The sequence below is a fragment of the Manis javanica genome, chromosome 2, assembly GCF_040802235.1.
Source record: "Manis javanica isolate MJ-LG chromosome 2, MJ_LKY, whole genome shotgun sequence".
NCBI lineage: Eukaryota > Metazoa > Chordata > Mammalia > Pholidota > Manidae > Manis > Manis javanica.
In genome coordinates this window covers 41273526-41293024 of record NC_133157.1, presented here as the reverse complement: position 1 = coordinate 41293024, position 19499 = coordinate 41273526, and the positions used below count along the sequence as shown (strand labels likewise).

Sequence of the window (19499 nt, the reverse complement as noted above, 5' to 3'; positions counted from 1 at the left end):
GAGATCTTGGTGAACACTCAGGATGATGAATAGTTAAAACAGATAAAGTCTATTAAGCCTTCTAATATATGGTTCTTTAAAGTTTACAAAATGAGTTGAACTTAGCTATCTTATAGTATTTAAATTAACTACCTGTAAAATGGGAACATTTGGAAAATACAGTGTTTACTGGTTAAACCTCTAGAACTTTTTCAGATACAGAAGTGAAGCAAAAAAAATCAATATTTTATTTGAGGAACAGCTACTTTTTTGGTCTTTCTAGAGAAATTTCATTATATGATATATGTTGTGATTAATTTAGAAACCAAGCAAATATTCAGTGTTAGAAACACTGTGTCTAACACTGTAACACTTATAGACATGTTGCTTTTCCCATATGACAAATATCACACCAAAATAAAAATCTTAAATTTGTTATATTTCAAAAGTGGGACATCTCTTTGTAAAGAATTATAACTAATATAAGCAAGAACTGATAGATAATCATATAAAATTTTCACATTACATAATAATATTTTTTACTCTGAGCAAATGATCTGCAGAAATGTAGTAAATGATGTTTCAAACAATAATGAGGTATCATTTTTCTTATATTCTATATATTACTTATAGACAGGCTCAGGTTTAATTATAATTTCATGTTAATGTTTTCAAAATGCCATCAAGTGGAAAAGATTGGGGAAACTCTTCTGGAGCAAGGATTCTAAAAATTTTGTACAGACGTTTTTCCATTCACTGTTCCTAGCCCGTAATAGGGACCCAATACTTATTAGCTATACCAATTAATTAATTAAATTAATTAAATACATTAAGTAACTAAAAAAATTTATATGCATTCCTTGGACACAAAAGCAAACTTAATTAAAGCCATTAAAATTTGAAGGTATTTTTATTATTTTTAAAATCTCAACTTATTTTATAAAAAGGATAGATTCAGAGTAATTCCTTTATCTTTCCACCTCTATTAAAACTACATCAAAACCATTTTCCTTTGTTTAGCTTGAGAAACAGGTTAGTAAGAATAAAAGTTATTGCATTCTTACTTTGTGTCAGGCACTCTCCTAATTGATGTGCATTAACTCATTTATTCCCTGTAACAACCCGACAATGGAGGAAAGTATTATTATTATCTCTAATTTTAGATGAAAAACCGAGGACCATGAAGTTAAGTCACTTCTCCAGGGTCACGACTGGCAAGTGTATTCAGATCCAGAGCCCAGTTCCTGGGCTCAGTCACTTCAGCCGCCTAACCATATCTTCTGTCCTATATAACAGCGCCTAGCTTGGAGCAGACTCTAAATCATTATTTTTCAACTGATCAGTCATAAATGAAAAGAATAGTTCACCAGATACTGTGCCCAAGATGTAACCCAAGACAAGAATGTAATACCAGATACTGGGCCCAAGAAATGTAACTAGGTCCTTTTCCATAGGTTTCAGGATGAGAGGACTTTAGCAAAGCAGCTCAGAATTCAAAGATGCACTTTGTAGTTCTTAATTCTGACAGGAGAGAGAGATATATTAGTTGGGTCCAAGGAGTTGGCAAATGGGCCACAGGCAGAAAGTGTAAGCTCTCTGTGCTGCAGCTTCATTTACAGAATGCGGAAGATGATGGTAAAAGTGGTGGTGGTGATGGTACCCATGCCTTAGCATTGATGAGAAGGCTCTGGTTGACATAACAGTAAATACTCCATAGGTCTTAGCTCTTGTCGTCATTATTATAGCTCAGCTTCTTTACAGGCTCCCTTCTTAGTACATCACTGGTTAAGGCCAGAAAATCTTTTTATTCATTCAAAAAATAGGTTATTTGGGCTGATTTGCCTGTCTTGTAAAGGTTGAATCCAATCCAATTGCTACGAGAGGGAAATCTGTGTGAGTCTGTTCATTCTCATTAGCTGTTGTCAAGGCTTGCTAATTCCAGATTGTTCTGGGACACCAGGGAGAGTGAAGAGAATTTCAGAATACAAATTTTCCTGTGCTAGATGCCCTTGAAATCCAGCAATTCTGTTGCCTATTTCCTCTGCCTAACTCAAAACTCTGCTTCTCAAAGCATCAACTGTGGGGAGGACATGCCCTACACCTCTAGCTGTTTTGGATAGGAGGCAAGCAACTGCTCTCTGCCATGCAGTGCAGGGGAGGACTGGAGAATGTGTCAACTGGGTTCCTGTAGTCTGAGAGCCAGTCAAGCTGCCTCATTCTTTCATCTCAACCCTCATATGACACACACAGCAAACAGATTCTGCAGATAAGTTGTTTAGAGGATGCTGTACTCTCTCTAAGGGACACCTTCTTCCATATAGCATAATTTCTGGGTCAAATTAATATCAACCTTCTTAAGTGCCAAATGCAAAACAAACAGAAAGAAAACATTAGTCCAAGAATAACCCTGTGCCTCCAGACCCACACATACACCTGCCCTGACCCTGGGTCTGAAATTATGAAAGTTTCTATGAAACAATCCATTTTCTAACTATATTCCCTGTACAATCAGAAACACATTTTTAGCATGATAGTATGATGCTCTTTTCATCTCAGTCATTACCATTTGATGACCGAATGCAAATAGGTTGATGGAGCATGCCACAAAATTAACATTTAAAAGGGAAAAGAATAAGCAGTTGCTTTTTCCTTCAAGTCCCTTTGGAATCAGCAGAGAAAAAGGTTACAATGCATACACAATGCATATAGTTATAAAATGAAGATGTTGAGGCACTGAGCCTTTTCATCAGAGGCTGACAGGTTAATACACAACACTTTTGTTTAGCCCAATTGCTTAACTTCGCAGGCATGCTTCCCTCTTACAACCGATGTCCTGTATGGTGATGACCTGCCAATGCTAGTCCATAAGCGTTAAGTCACGCTAGTAGCTGAAGCAGTGAGGGGTAGGTGCAAGTATATTACTATAGAGACCTGGGTGTGGAATCATGCAGATTGAGGTTAATTATTTCATCTCTCTGCACTTCATAGAATCCTCTATACACTACATAAACATCTATATACACTAAAACTTTTCTCTTAGGGTTGTAGAAGATAAGAGAACATAGTGTAACTTACTTAGTGTGAAAGCATCTGATATAAGCACACAAAATGGTAGTCATTAATGTGTACACTAAATAGTGCATACAAATTAATCTTTCAACTATATCTAACTACTGAGGAGGGAATGCTTTTATTAAAAAATGGAAAAAGATGAATTTCAAGACTCACTTTCAGCTGCTACAACACTATTCCTTAACCAGGCAGCCCGAGAAAGGCTTTGTATTTTATTATAACCCACACCTTAGTTTCAGTTAAGTGTCTGTGGAATAGAAAAGTAGGTGGTACACCAAGGAATGAGTAACTCCTATAAAGTACTATCTTCCCTCTGTAGTGTGCTCTATGTCTTACATTATTTGCATACATATATGATTGCCTGCCTCTTCCAGCTCTCTGGGATTATTCTTTCAGAAAATTTTCCAAATGAAACATCTCCAGAACTCATTTTTACATGATCTGAGAAGCCTCGTACCTTCAAGATTTTTGAGGGTACCAGGGATGTGTATATTCTTTTGCCCTTCCCCTTTATGTTCCCGATTCTCTAACACAATCTCACCTGTGGATGCTGCCCCGCTGAGTTGCCACCCCGGCTATGACCTCACCTCCTTTGTTCCTAAGTAAGATATCCAAACAAGTCAGAATATGTAGGGATAAACTGGAAGTGGGAGAATACAGGCAGCCCCAAAATGACTAAGTTAGAATATTAGAAAACTTATTTAAAGTTATTCTTCTAATGGGCAATGTACCATATTTTCTATTTTATCTTATCCTGTCGTATCTTATTTATTTTGTTCCATTCTATAATACTCCATTTAAAAAATACTGGAGCCACCACCTAACTGATTTCACAATCCCCTAGTGAGTCGTGGCCCATGATTTAACACACTATTCTAGACTCCCTCTATCTATTCTATCTGGAGCAGTCAGGTCACAGCTATAGTGTCTGATTTTCAAACCAAAAAAAGCTCTCTGACTAAAAATTCATACCACTCCTTTCCTAGACTCATATGGTCATTTAATTACTTAAAAGTATTTTTTTCTTCCTGCTGCATCTATTATTTCATTTATTTTTTATAGCAACTTTATAAATTAGTTAGAACATACATTTATAGATTTCTTTATCTTTTAAAGGTGAAGATTCTTAGGTGGAGTGATTTTCTTAGGTCACAGAGATAGTGGTTGGGTCTGCTTTATAAGTCAGACTCATTTCCATGTCTTCCCTACTTGCTTCTCTAAGGGTGGTAAAGTATTGCCTAAATCTGAATTTCTTAGGTAAATAGTATTTGCTTAAAAAATTACTGATCTTTTGTTCCACTCTGAACTACAGAATTAATATCTTTAGAGTTGGATATGGTAATATTAAATTTAAAAAATGACCTCAGGGAGCTGGAATAGACCAAACTAAGTGGACCATTCCCCTAGGTGCTCTAAATTAGAGAGAGAGAGAGAGAGGGAGGGAGAGAGGGAGGGAGAGAGGGAGAGAGGGAGGGAGGGAGAGAGGGAGGAAGGGAGAGAGGGAGGGAGGGAGAGGAATGGGAGTGAGTGAGAGAAGTTAAGGCCAGGAGTTTTAGAGGCTTGAGTAAGGATTTCCCTGCTTTGCTTCAAAAGGATTTGAAGGAATATAGAAGTGAAATATAAATGAACATAGTACAATTATACATAAATCAAGAGCAAAGATTGAGTACCACAAGAACTAACCTTGTAAGAAAAATTCACTTGGCTTTAAGTTGGATGCTAATTCTTCTGGCAGCTACGATAAATTAAAACTGTTTTGAAAAGTTTTAAGTTCTGGCCATATTAATTTATTTCTAATTCTCTTAGCATCTGAGCACAATAAATGATGTCTGTTGGATTTGCATTTTCTAAGTCAGAACTCAAGGGAACTACTTATATATATATATATATATAGTCAAAGTGTAGAGGACATCTATGAGTTTGAAAACCATTTTCACATCTCTTCCCCTAACCAGGCATAATTACACAACCACAGCAATAACATCAATTAAGTATCTACTGCATACCAAACATGATAAACAGATCATCCTATTTAATATTCATGAAATTCCTGGGATGCATCCTAAAGGAAACTCAAGTTTAGAGACTTTGAACATTGGATGCAACTGATCCAAAGACATACACAGTAAGTGGAAAAACTCAGATTCAACCCCAGGTGGTTCATCTCCAGAACCCGTATTTTGCTCACTGTCAGATAAATGGCAAATGAAATCACCATGACATACAAGCAACAGTTTATTGGATAGAAGAACTAAAACAGGATAAGAAAATGAAGAGGAAGAATAGCATGTGAGGAAACCAGGCTGAACCAGCAAGTGTTTATAAGGCAGGGGCAAGGGACAGCTCCTCTGCTGTATTGTAATTCAGTTTGAGCCAGTTTTGGACATATCCCTAGCTTATCACTGGTTCCCAATACAAGCCGTAAAGTAATAGCCACACTAGCAAAGATTTGGGTTTTCTTAGAAATATGAAGAAACTCAGTACCAGCAGTTATAAAAGGTGGAACACAGGATTTTATTATTATTTGTCCTTTGACTCACAGATTTAATCATGCCCACTAATCAGTGGATTCATTATAGCATTAGCTAGGTGGACAATACTATACGGACATGTTCAGTTGAAAAAAAAAGACTCCTTTATTTTAGACAAGATTTTTGCATTGAAAAAAATTCCTACTATTGTCTTCAGGGTAAATTTCTAAGACTTCTATGTCATGAGATGTCTTTGAGGTTGACAATTATTTTTGTCAGATTTAAAGAGAATAACATATTTAAATATTCACTATATGATAATTAGCATACGATTAAAATATATAAAGCCATGTTTTATATACATTGAAGGCTAGAGAGGTTTTACATGCTTTTTTGAGCTTCCCTTAAATAGAATTTGGACTCCTGGATTTGACTCCCAAGCCTAAGACTTGAAAGTAAATCCAACATTATATTATGTGTTGTTTGAGTTTCTTTGGTATAATATAGTAAACTCTTCTACTGATATTAATGCCTTATATATAAATTTAGTTTTATCTACAGTATTTTATACTAAACACACTAGTATTTTTGTTAACTGTGTGTTATTCACATTAGACAAATATATATAATGATGCATTCTTTTCAAAACACTTAGCACAGTGCTCAGGACTTAGTGACTGCTCAAAAGTGTTCCTCTCCAGTCTTCATTTCCAGACCAGACCATGGTCTGGTGTATGACCTATGACTGTCCTTTTGCTTTTCTTCTCTTCTGACCCACATTCACACCGTGTTCCCATCATTACCTCATCTTCAAAGAGAGAATGGTTTTGAAGTTGCCATTTTGGTAAAGAAAGCTTAAAAAAGGAACCATTTGTTTGAATTATGTTCATTGGATACAACCATGTGAAATATTTTCAGTATTTGCTCTTGGGGTAAGATGGCTATGACTCCTGGTAGTCACATGAGTCACCAAGAGAAGTATCACCTAATTAACTTCTCTTCATCTTAAAATAGTAGTTAATTCTAAACTGCATGAGAGGCTGAAATATAAAGTGAGCTGTAGAATGTGGACTGCCTCTGAAGATGACTCAGATGCTTTACATGATTAGATGTGATAGTCTAGTCTATGGAAGAAAAGGATGTCTTGTTTGTAATTGACTAGCAATAAATCTTCATTCTCTTTTGCAGAGTTTGGTTTTTTATTTCAGATGCTGTCTCTCTGTTCTGAGTACTGTCTACTGCTGTTTGCTTTATTTTTTTCTCTATGTTGTTTTCTAACTGTGATGCAAGGTGAGATGGCACCATGCTGCCGAAGCTGACATCAAGCCCTTCTGGTGGTCCTCAGAAAACAGCATCACTTTGTTTTGTGTGTAATGTCCAAGATGTGGAATCTGCCGAAGCACCTGCAATTTTTACAACTCTCTAATCTTCCTCTTTATGAGCTGTCTGGCAACATCATCACACTGACTGCATGGTTTAAATCTTGTTCACTCTTGTAATATAAAAAGACAAGAGAATGTCCTCGAAGATATAAACTTAGTCTCTTGTACTGTAGACAGTTATTTTTTGTTCAGTGTAATTTTCCCTGAAACAATTTTTTTATATGTATTTCCACAGGAAAAGAGACTTTTTGCCTCCTAAGTAAATACTTTGCATTACAACTGTCCAGATGTGCAAAAATGCCTTTTGAAGCCTTGTTTAATGACTAATCCTTTAGATCAGTTGTTTAAAAAGGCACATGCTATATTTTATACATACACACAAACATATGTTCTCATTCATTTACTTATTTTATTCATTCAAATAACACTTAATGCATTCTTGCTGTGAATCACATAATATGCTATGTTCTGTGCATACTAAAAAGAATATGATGCTTTTATCAGAGAAACAAGTAGGGAAGATGAACTCACAAAGACATAAATTATAACAGAACACATTAATTGTAATGATCAAAGTATGCACCAAATTTCTGAACACAGAGGCATTCCTGTCTAAGTTTGAATAAGGTAGTGTGAGAAGATTTCACAGTGGAGGAGGAAGAAATATTCGAGTTTAACTCATCAGTATGTGCCAGAGAGGAGACAAGGGGGAAGGATGTTCTCAGAGGAGGAGATATGAAGAGTTTAGTGTAGCTGGAACAAAGGGAGCTTGGTGGGGGAAGGTCAGAACAGGAGACTGGAAACGTCGCTTGGATCAGAATGTGAAAATTTAATTGTAATTAATTAACTGGAATTAATTGCCTAGGTATTAGATGGCTAGTAGAAACATGGCTGAGAGCTCAGAGCTCATCTGGGTTGCACAGGCATCCCTACTTTCAAACAGGCTGTATAATAAAACAAGAAGGGTTTTATTGTATCTATAGCATGTGTGCATCTGTACCATCTCATGATATGAGATTCTGGAGCCATGCTCCTTCCTCAAAAGGGGCTCTAAGAGGTCAGTGAGCGTTGCTTGCCGAGGCAGTGGGCAAGGAGGAGAGCCATTGGCAGGACCTGGGAGACAGCTGAGCTGTGGAACAGGGTGAGAAGATGCAGCCATAGGAGGTGAGGAGTGGTTTGGGGTAGGATTTCTCCACCTGCTTGGGGATTTAACCTTCACTTTCAGAGTTAAAGAATAGGGAGGAGAGCTAGGAGGTACAAAGATCCCCCCTGCTTCTCCCCTCCTCTTCTTCCTAGGGGAAATATACCTGGTTTGAACTACATAGTCCAGAGGCTTTGGAGGCAGAGCGAGGAGAGAAAGGAAGGGTGTTCCAAGGCAGAGGAAGTACACCAGACAGACTCCGCCTGCGAGGAGGAAGGCAGGGAGTCCAGAGTGAAGGAGAGCCCTGAGTCAGCTCTTCCCGGGGAGCCGCACTGCTTTCCAGTGAGATGGGAGAACTTAGCCCTTCTGTTTATGGGGTCTTTGAACTCTTTCACAATGTTAAATTTGGGGTCAAATTTGGCTCAGATTGTTTTAATTCTTCACATTTTTTTCCTTGCTTCTTAAAGTAAAGACTGTTGCTTTCTCCTGAACTCTTTTCAGCTACTACACTAAATACCACAGCCGGCATCCCTGGCAGTCTTTGCATTTCTGGAGTGGAAACTAGGCATGCCATCTATAAGAAAGAACTTGGAATAGTACCTGGTTGCCCCTTCAGTGCTAGCATCTCCTCTATGTTTTACCCCTGTTACATGATCCTCAAGGTCGTTTGAAAGAGTGCTGTGGAGGAACTCACAAGATATGTGTGCCCTGGGACACACGTTTTACAATAATGTTCCTCCTTATATTGAGCTGGATGCGATTCCTTGAGCCTTCTGGCTTCTTACAGTATTACTTGGAACAAGAGGCTTAATCACATCCCTCTTCCACATGAGGTTCCTTCAGGTATTTGAAAACAGCTAACACATTTCTCAGTTCCTTCAAGAGGAAAATGGAAATGCATGTTGGAAGATACCTGTTTTCAATCAGACATTAAGCTGAGGTTATTCACCTTAATTAGCTCCTTCTTGAGGAAAATCAAAATATCCCAATAAATAAGCAAACTAAACAGAAAACACAACACTGAGAGAGGAAATACTTTCCCAAAGTAAATGGCAAGGCCAGGTTTTAAAGTGAGAGTAAACTACAAAATTGTTTCTAATAAAAAATACACTCAAATAAATAAAAATTTTATTTTTATCAAGGTACTGCAGCTTCATAGTTAAAAAGCCAGATAATGCTGTAATAATTCTTGGTTCATTACCATCCTCACTGCTGCACGTGTATGTACATGAATATATATACTGCATGTATATATATATTCATATACAGAATATATATGGCTAGGGCAAGATCTGATAATGCTTTACACTTAGCATTTCTACCATCTGCCTTATGTTTTTATTTCTGTCATCAGAAAACCTGGAGAACAGGCCAAGATAAAAACAGAGAGTAAGAAAGGACAGAGGTAAGATTTTAGGCTGAGAGACAAAATTGAACATCATAATAAAATGTTCGAACAAAGATGAAAGAGATTTACACAACAAAAACTGCAAGAACCAGGGCTTCTGGGGAATCTTATGTTTTGATGTGTAAGACAATTTGAAATATTTCTTGGTGTGAATAAGTTGGTAGATGGATAAAGGGAATTATGAAAAGGGTTGTTGTGAGTTATAAATTCAATCACATTAAATGATATTTCAGAGTTAAGTAAATTTTGGAATTTCTCTTTAATTAATAATCATTGTCAATCTGTGCTGCTTTGAATGGCACTCTCTGGAGAAGCAGGGCAAAATAGGTTATTTATAGCCTGCTAGATGTGTGGTGCTCAAATCTAAACACAACACTCCCAGTGTGAAGATATTAAACAGCTCTGACATGGAAGTAAGAGCTACATCCTATTTCCAAATACACAGGAAGGACAAAAGGAAATTAGATTTAGAATCAGTAATAAAAAGGAAATTAGTTTTCTTATTTGTAACCGTCTGTATTTAAAAAAAATTGAGTCCATTCATTCTAATATTTAGCCTCTGGACCCACTTTGCTATCTGCTGCCCAGTCTGAACCATATTTTCAGTAGGTATTTTCCATCCTCACTAGTCCCTTTAATAGTTTAGTTTGCAAGTCATTAAACCCAAGTAATCCCAACTAAATGAAATTGTTTAAATATTTCTTTTTTACCACCTTCCCTTCACTTAAATCCTAAAATGTACACATATGCAAGGACATGCTATTTCAATGAGTTGATTTTTTATATAGTTATTATTTCTCCAATCCTGTAGCAGAGCAGGCAAAAACAAAAATAAAACAAGACAAAACAAAACAAACTGAAACTAAAAACAAAACCCAACCATATTTGTTTGCTTTCTGGTCACCTTGAGTGATTTTCATTTTTTTTTTATGGTTCTTCTACAGATAGCATCAACGGAACTCACAGAGCTGGAAGAGAGGTGGGGGTTCAGTGTTCTTGGCAATATTTAAATATTTTGTTTTTCTTTTAATTTCCCTTAACCACAGTACTTTCACAGGATTGGATAATTACATTTTACCACTTATCTGTGGAATCCAGTGCAGAGACCATAATTCCATTTCAACCCAGTGATGTTTCAGACTCATACAGGTGAGAACCCTTCTCACTGCAGAGCACCACTACCCTTCATCCAGGTTTGTTTAGGTATAAATTCAGTTTTGAATCTTGCTCAGAGACCAATTAAGAAGTTTTAGTACTATCCTGGTTAACTTGCATTATAATATTCCTGGCAATTTCTACAACACTGAGCTGGAAGTGTCATCTTCTCCAATGGATCAGAAAGTGCTCTTTCCCTGTAGGGAGTCTAAGTTTGACATGTTTACATACTTGTCAGAACATGTGTCAAAATGAATCTAGAGGCTTGTATGTGATGCTGGCAAATCTTCCTTATGCCAAAAATCTAGTGGACTTTTGAGGGTCCACTGCCTTGCTCAGGGTTCCTGAGGAAAGTGGGAACTTCTGACCCAGACCCCTGTCTTTGAGCTCACCAAGGGTTCTAGCACCATGGAGCTGCCGCTGGATGGCCTTTGCATATTGGTGACTTGGCCCGAGATCACTGGCCAGTCTTGACTGAGAGAGGACTGGCTTTACACATCCGCTCTGATACACATGGACCGGATACACACGCATACACACAACACTCTACAGAGTTCACCAAGGGGAAGGGCTCTTAATACTGTTCTTCCACTCTGCCCTTCAGGTTTCCAATCACTTTCATTGCCATAGAAGAATGACTTCAAGCCTTTTCTGAATGCTTCCTCTTTCCCAGCAGTCTGCAGTATCCCCTCTGTCAGGTTTCACATCACCGTGATGAAGGGACTATCTGCACATACAGGCACAGACAAGGCTAGTTTCTGTCTGAGCAAGATTTGGAAATCGGTGCCAAATCTCTCCTTCCATATACTTCTTCTTCAACACCATGAGCTTCTTATTCCCTCAGTGATCATCACTCAGATTGCTAATGTCCCTCACTTTGGTAATATTGATCAAAATCTTATATTTAGAAAAAAAAAGTAGATGAAGTTTGCACAAGATGTCACAATTTGATGGATAATCCAAGGTTATCTATATTTTCACATGGAACAAAATCTTACCACGTAATGAATAGATCTCTGACAGTGAAACTTGAAAGATTAAGTCCATGAGAGAAGTTTATTTCAGAGAAGTGAAGATGTTGCCTGCCTCTAATGTAATACTTTACAATAATAGTAGTAATAGCAAAGTGAGGGCAATGATCATTTACTGCGTCCTTACAATATGCCGAAGTGATTTGTAAATACATCATCTCATTTATGCCCCAACAACCTTATGAGGTAAAAGACTCTGATTTCTCTCATTTCACAGCTGAGGAAATAATGTTTTAGAGATGTTAATAAGATCACCCAGCACACAAATAGTAGATTGGAAAATAGGATTCAAACTTGGGCAATTTGATTCTAGAGCTCAACTTCTCAACCCACTGCCTTCCAGTAAGTATTATAATTAAATAGACTGATGGCTGAGATGATTCCAACTATTTTAGATTAGACTAGTTAAATCAAATTAGAGTGGCAGACAGACACTAGAGTCCCTTCCCAATTATGACAGTTAAGTTTCTGAAAACACCTCTGGTAGCAGACTTTTCTGTTGAGGACATCAACAGAAAATTGCATTTAAAAAAAATGCATTAGGGGGAATCAAAGATACTGAGGAAATGAAGAAAGCCTTTCTAAAATAAACATACTATTGTTCATTAAAGTGAAACAATAAAACAGCCCCCCCCAGATTAAAACAATATTTATCCATCTTAAATTAGTATGAGGAGTACTCTACTATTTCCATTTACTTGCTCAGGAAATTAATTTCCACAACGCTTGCTCAGCAGAAAATTTTCAGTCTCTGCTTCCCTTGAAGTCTGCTGTTCTTACAAAGAACCACTGTATGTGTGTCAGGAATGCTTTGCTCATTTTAAAACATATAGTAATAACACACCTGGTCTTGGTCAGAAAGTCTTAAGATTGATTGACAGGTACAGGGAAAGACCTATGTACTAGAATTTTGAGGAAGGGTAACTGATATTATAAATTACTATACATAGATATGCTACTAAGCTATGCATTAGTAATCTTAATATAGTAATATATATCACACAATAGTGAAAGACATTATACAGCTTATTATGATGTGAGAGTCCTTTCCTTATTATCACATTGATGATTTCCTTTTTGTCCCAATCATTTGGGAGTAGACATATCTGAACACATATTAGCTAAGCAGTATTGTGGAAAAACTGCTTATTTATCAGAGATGGCAAATTAAATTAAACACCTGTGATAGCAAGTGAAAGTTTATTGCCAGAAATAGCAAGGTTTGGAAAATGATGTGGGATTGGGAATACAGTGAAGGTCAGCCAAACTATGACTAGAGGAAAATAAGATGACTGGGGCTTGCATACAATATGTATGTAATAACAATTTACTGGAAAAAAAAGGAATGCTGAACGCATGGGTAGTGGATGGAGTGGATAATATTGAAAATTTAAAGCTTCACAATTTTGCCAGCTAAATCAGGTATTATATTTGATCGCTATATTGTATTCTGTTATAATCAATGTTGTACTTTCCTATCTATGAGTGAGAAAAATAAAAACATAATGTCCTGTAATTGCTATCTGTGAAAAGCCAAGGACATATTTTGTTCTGCTTCTTTCATACTCTGTTTCATATTAATGAGAGGTTTTAAAACATCATGAGAAGTACCAACCTTGAAAACTGCATTCTGTTTTGCTCATTTCACCTAAAAGAATAGAAAAGACAGGAAGAAAAGAAATTTAAGTGAAAGCCAATTAAAGCAACACAGCAGCAAAAAGGACCATTTAAAAAACAACTTTTGCCATTTTCATTGGCAAATGAGACATTTTTATCTGTGGAGAGAGAAATATTCTGATAAAATTTTCCCCCTAAACTGTTTTAAAAATAAATTGTTCTTTTGCATTTTGTGTTAGTTTGCTTCAAACAATTTTTGGGGGACACAACAATTATGGATGACAAATGAGTAGAGATTCAGAGGGGATGTTTAATAAAAATGATTACATTATATATATATATATATATATATATATATATATATATAGGCAGCACTTACTCACACTTACTCAATTCATGGAAATTTGCCATCCTGACAAGATTTTTTGATAAATTCAGACAAGACTAGTTTAAGAGGCTATTACAATTTTTTCTCAGGTTTTATATTTCTTCTCTTAAATGCTGATTAGAACACAGGCTTCTGCTGCTTCTCCCTCCTCACTCCCCCAATAATCTGTTCTCCCTTATGGATCAAGTGATTATTGTGTTGTTTATAATAACTGTTCTACATTCCTTATGGAAATCATAATTATGATGCTGAATATTCATACTGAAAGCCACTTTTCTCAGGGAATTTGTAATTATGATAATGTAGTATTTACCCAACCAATGTTTTCTAGTCATTGTTCTCTTTGAGGCATGAGGAGGTGAGAGAAACACACTGAAATAAAACATCCTGTTGGGATCTCAGATATATATTCTGGAAAAGTGTAATAAAAATAGCCAAAATTTGCTATATGGCAGGCATGACACCATCAGGCTGACATGTATATGACATATATGTGTATTACATAGCAGGAATATGTGAGTTACATGTTTCTCATTTAACCTATACACCAACCCAATGAGGTAAGTAATAGTATTATCCCAGTTTTGTATGGCTCAGAATTATTGAGTAATTTACCTGACATCACACAACTGGTAAATAGTAAAGTAAAAGTTTAAATCCATGTCTGTAAGATATAAAAATCTACTTATGAACTCATTGTCAGAGGCATCTATTTTATTCACTGGCACCTATGCACATTTGGTGAATTAATTCAATGACAGTCTGTCTTTACAAAAAACAGTGTTTCCCAATCCCTATGTAGTGTGCTTTGGTCTCTGGCAGATACTTACTCCTAAGAATGGAATTCTTAGCCTAAATTCTGAGAATGGAATAAAGCCTCTGTGCAGAGTGAAATCTGATGCCATCTTTTTGAAGGGTAATTAAGATTATAATTTTTCATGCTCTCTGACTCAACAGTTCCACTTCTCTAATTTATGCTAGAAGTTTAAAAGCATTTATTGTACATTGTTTTAAATATTGGAAAACAACAGAAGTAGTCCAAATGCCCACCAAATTCTTTGTGGTGCAACAGAATACAATAGAACACTAGCGTCATTAAAATGCATGAGTTCACACTATGTGTCCTGGAAAAATGCCCATGAAATAATATTAGGTTGAAACACCTAGTTGTAATCCTTCTCTTGTTAAAATGTACTTGTTTTTATGTATATGACATACCTGAATTTGCATAGAAAAAATATAAAAGAATAGAGACCAAATATTTAAAGTAGATTATCTTTTTAGTAATAGGTGAGGAGGGAACTTTCTCTTCCACAATGAATTCTTAGTACTTGAAATGTGTATAACCAGCACGTATTTCTGTTTCTTGTTTTTTGTTTTTTTGGGCAGCAGAAAACAAATTTTTAAAAATGTAGAAAGATAGGGTCAAGGACAAATAAACACAAAAATTATAGTAGAGTACAGTATTTCAAAAAGAAAACAAAATCCAAGGTCAATCACAGGAGTCTTATGTGAGCCCCTAAGTACTCTGGAAACTGGATCTCTACTAATTCTTCCCATCTGTCTTCCCTATTTCCACTTTGCCAGATTGCTATAAACCAGTGTGCTCCAAGCAAGGATGGAGCCCCTATCCTTTCTTCCTTAGGAAATCAGCAATGACGGTTTAGGTTTTTTTTTTTAAATATCAATAAGCAATGTCAGAGCACCTACCATATACAAGTACTCTATAGACATGTTTTTAAATCTCATAACTCTGCAAGACAGATATTTTTACTTCAGTTTTATAAATGAGGAAAATGGGGCTCAATAAAGTAATTTATTTGCTCAAATATTCCAAGTTGGTCTGTATTCTTTTAACTTGGCAAATTGACCAGTCTTACTTAATCAAAAGAAACTCAGAAAATAAGGCAAGCATAATAGGAAAGCAAGAGGAAAAATATATAAATCAGTGATTTTTTTAGTAAACTAAACTCTAGCCATTGGTTTACCATCTATGCAGCTTGAGAACTTCCAGGGTCTGTTTCAGTCCTGCTGCCAGCTTTACTATGTCCCTAATGCCCTACCCAAGGACTGCCACTCCCCTCTTTTATTTCTTTTTTAAGCCTTAGAAAAACCTCGCTTTCATTCTTTCAGTAGAACCCATCTAATTCACACAGGTCACACCATGTACATTTCTGTTTTCCCACACACGGAAAGATTGATGAGCTGTCCAAGCTGATAGTAGCAGGGGCCAAATGTTGAGCCTCAGTTTCAGCACTTGCCCTCAGGGCCTATGCTTACAACCCTGGGCCTTATCCTCGGAAGAAGGAGCAGTGATTCATTTTCACTAGGACTGAAACCAATTCCAAATAAGGGTTTGGTTACCTGCCTGCAGGGCCTTGTGCAGCACCATGATCTGAGGGCCCGAAAGAGTGTTTGAAATGTCAACACGTGACAGTGCATAGTATCACCTCAGACCGATGGAAATACTTGGGGCTGCAGAGGTGGGACCTATTCGCCCTGATATGCACTGCATGACCCAGAAGCTGCTTGCCTGTCAGAACAAAGGAACGGCCTTTTGAAGGTGCAGCTGAACAGTAGGTTGGGGATGATATCTTGTAGTGATAGGATGTCATCTAAAGAATGTGGTAAATATTCTAAGTCAATGACCATTCTTTGATACTGCATTCATAATCGATAAAATACATGGGTCTAGGAACCAAGGAGAGGAAGCAAGGGTGGTTGAACTTAACATCATTCCCAGTGGCCTAAGTGGGGAATTTGTACTTCCTTTTTCCACAAATTTAGGTCTTTGGATATAGACATCCTGGTCTTCAAAGGGAGAATGCTTTGAAGAAGACACAATAGGAGTCTCATTAAACTTCAGGATATGTCTTATATCAGTCACTTTGGGCCCCTTGTGCTGGGAGAGGAGTCGCCACACTGGCAGAGTCACTGACTGATGTGGGTAACTGAGCTAGGGCTTCTGTCATACCGTGAGGGCAGGGGAGAATTTCTGGTGTCTGGGTGGTTCACAGAGCATTTATTAGCATTTCTCTACCTATTTCTGATCATAAATGGACAGGTACTGCATGCTCTAAGAAGGGAATAGTGAGGGGAGGTTCAGACCCTTCAGTAATAGTTGATGCCAGCCCAGAAGGTAAGTCACATACATCAGTAGAAGTGTTGGCCAAGGAAGAGGGAATTCTAGAGTGGGTAGTAAAAGAAGAGGTAACAGGGGACAAGAGTTATCATTTGTGGCCATGGACTAGCTACATTGATAGAGTGTGGTCCCCACTAATCTTCCTCTTGGAGGTTTCTTCAAGAAGGGTGGCCTACTAGAATCCAGGAGGTGCTGTGCCCAGATAGAATAAATTTATTATATGAAGCAAGATGAGCTAAGTAGCCCACAGAGCAGACAGGGCAGATGCTACAGGACATCACCCAGATTTCAGGCAAGGCACTCATTCCCTCAGCGTCCTGAAGTGTTGGCTTCTGATTGCCCACAGCTGACTCTTCTGGTTGTTTTCCTCCTTCTACCAAGGGCAACTACCTTCTCTTAGATGATTCATCCTTCCATAAGCAGCTCACATCTAATGCCTGCTTGATATAGGTGTACAAAGGCTATACTCCCTTTTCTCTACCTGGGATACCTCTAATGATACCAATCCCAAGTATGCTCTCAACAAAATTCCTGCAGAAAATCTCCATCTTAGAGTCTTTCTCAAGAAGACTGACCGAAAGCAAGATTAAAAAATTCAGAGACATAGAGCTGAGAATTGAATACAGATATAACTGGCTTTAAAGTCCATATCATATCCACTGTATCTTCCTGTCTCACATAAAGAACAGTTAAACCTAATTTTCAAAATATATTTGCTTAGGCAGTAAACAGTCAATGATGCTATGTTTAAGCTTGTAAGTCAGAAAACATTCTTCAGTGTTACAGAATATCTACAATTATACTGCCAGAGGAATATTAAATTTATATATTTATACCTCTTGGAATCCAGACTGAGATAAATTAGTAGATATGTATGCACACTCAAGCTAATTTATATATGTACATATATGCATATGTGTATGTAAAAATATATATATATCCTTTAAAATATCTATCAAGACCAATTTCAAGTTTAGTTTGACCCAAATCCATAATAATGCCAGCCTACTTTCAAAGTACAATATGATACTTTCAATCATGCCCTTTTCCAAGAAAAAGATTTGAGACTTCTGTTTCAAAAAACCTAAAAAATTAGTTGTGGAACAACGGCTTACATTTTCCACCATAAATGTAAGGATTTTATCAGGCATGAAATGCAGTCAGAACAATTTATGGCCCAGTAAAACATTACTTTAGGCAGTCTTTACAATCAGAACATAGAAGTCATGGGATTCTGTGCAGTTTTGAGAAAATGCAGTCAGGTTTTTATAGCCAGCGGACAGTACAGCTCAGTGGTCACCATCACTCTGTGGTTTCCTATCTGGGAATCATTGCACCTCTTCACTGATCCTGAAGAAATTCTGCATCACCAATTCCTTTATTTAATTAACTAACTCCTAATTCTGGATCTAATCATGATACTCCGCAATTTAAATGTATGTAGCATCATTGGTTTACTTCGACCACTACATCATATTAAGGGCTGAGCATGATAAAAAAACGTAACATGTTAGATAAATTCCTCTGACAGAAATTCTGCCACACTGAGGCAGAAAACAATTGTTATATATCAAGGAAGAGCTTTCTAGTTTTAGTTTAAACTTTTACTTGTCTTCAATTAGTGGACAAAAGGTTATGTACACCATTTTGGGGAGGCAGGTTTTGAGAAACTTTCAAACATCAAAGGGATATGAAAGGTTCCAACTTGTGATGACTGGGAGAAGAACCTCCTCCCAGAAGCTGCATTATATATCCCATGGGCAGGTGTGGGTCAATAAAGCAAAGCAAAGAACATAGGAACTACTTCATATACAGCATGAAGCAAACAGATAGGACTTTTCTACCAAGAAGGAGTAGGTTTCACAAAATATACTCTATTCAGTGAGCTCTACATTAAAGACTCATCCAGACTTCTGGAAACACCTTTACTAGACCATTGTTCACCTGATGACTGATAAGGTTGCAGAGCAGTACAGTGGGGCTTTCTAACTTTATGCTGGGGTCATCCATTATTCTTAAAGAAAGTCATTAACATGTAAACCATAAACTTCAGAAAGGTAGCAATCTAGATTTACATCAGTTCATTAACCATTATAATTGAGGCTGTGGAAGACACAAAGATGTACACGACCTGCTGTCAAGGAGCAAGGAGCTTACTACGACTTAAAATGCCAGTAAATCTGACATCAGCAAATGGCACCTAAGTTTCTAGTGAGTAACATTCTTGGGTTCAGAGAAGAGAATCATGTTTACCCACAACCCCTGGAACTGGGGTAGCTGAGTGACTAGGAGCACAATTAATGACATGTTACACTACATTTAACAACACAATAGAACATACCAAAAAGTAGACCAACAAAGAGATAAAAAGTTACATATAAAGGCATGGAGTTAATTTTGTAAAGGAGCAATATCTCTAGGACAGAGCTATCAGAGTGCCAAATGATGTAAACATTTTGATACATTTTTAAAAAGGATATTAAACATTCTTTAATTAAGAGAGAGGGGTTGGGGCAATGTCATTAATTGTAGGGTAAATTTTGAAGGCAGTGGTGTCATCATGGAGCCAGGAAAACGGTTTGGAAATGAGGAGGCAGTTTATGAGAATTGCTGAGGTGGCATCCGCAAGAGAATGAAGATTTGCTTTATGCTTGTTTGGTTTGGTCCTGTTGACAGCGATGGCAAATGTAGCCCAGGTTAATTAATTTGAAAT

At 37.0% G+C, this 19499-nt stretch overlaps 1 protein-coding gene across 2 annotated transcripts in view; it reads right to left on the bottom strand.

Moving 5' to 3' along the window:
• The window catches only part of LINGO2 (leucine rich repeat and Ig domain containing 2), a 1188155-nt gene that overhangs the window by 359517 nt on the left and 809139 nt on the right, over nt 1–19499 (bottom strand). For both annotated transcript variants that reach the window (XM_037020664.2, XM_073228406.1), the window contains exon 6: nt 13255–13287. The gene's annotated coding sequence lies outside the window, so the exon portion shown is untranslated. The remainder of the gene's footprint in view (nt 1–13254; nt 13288–19499) is intronic.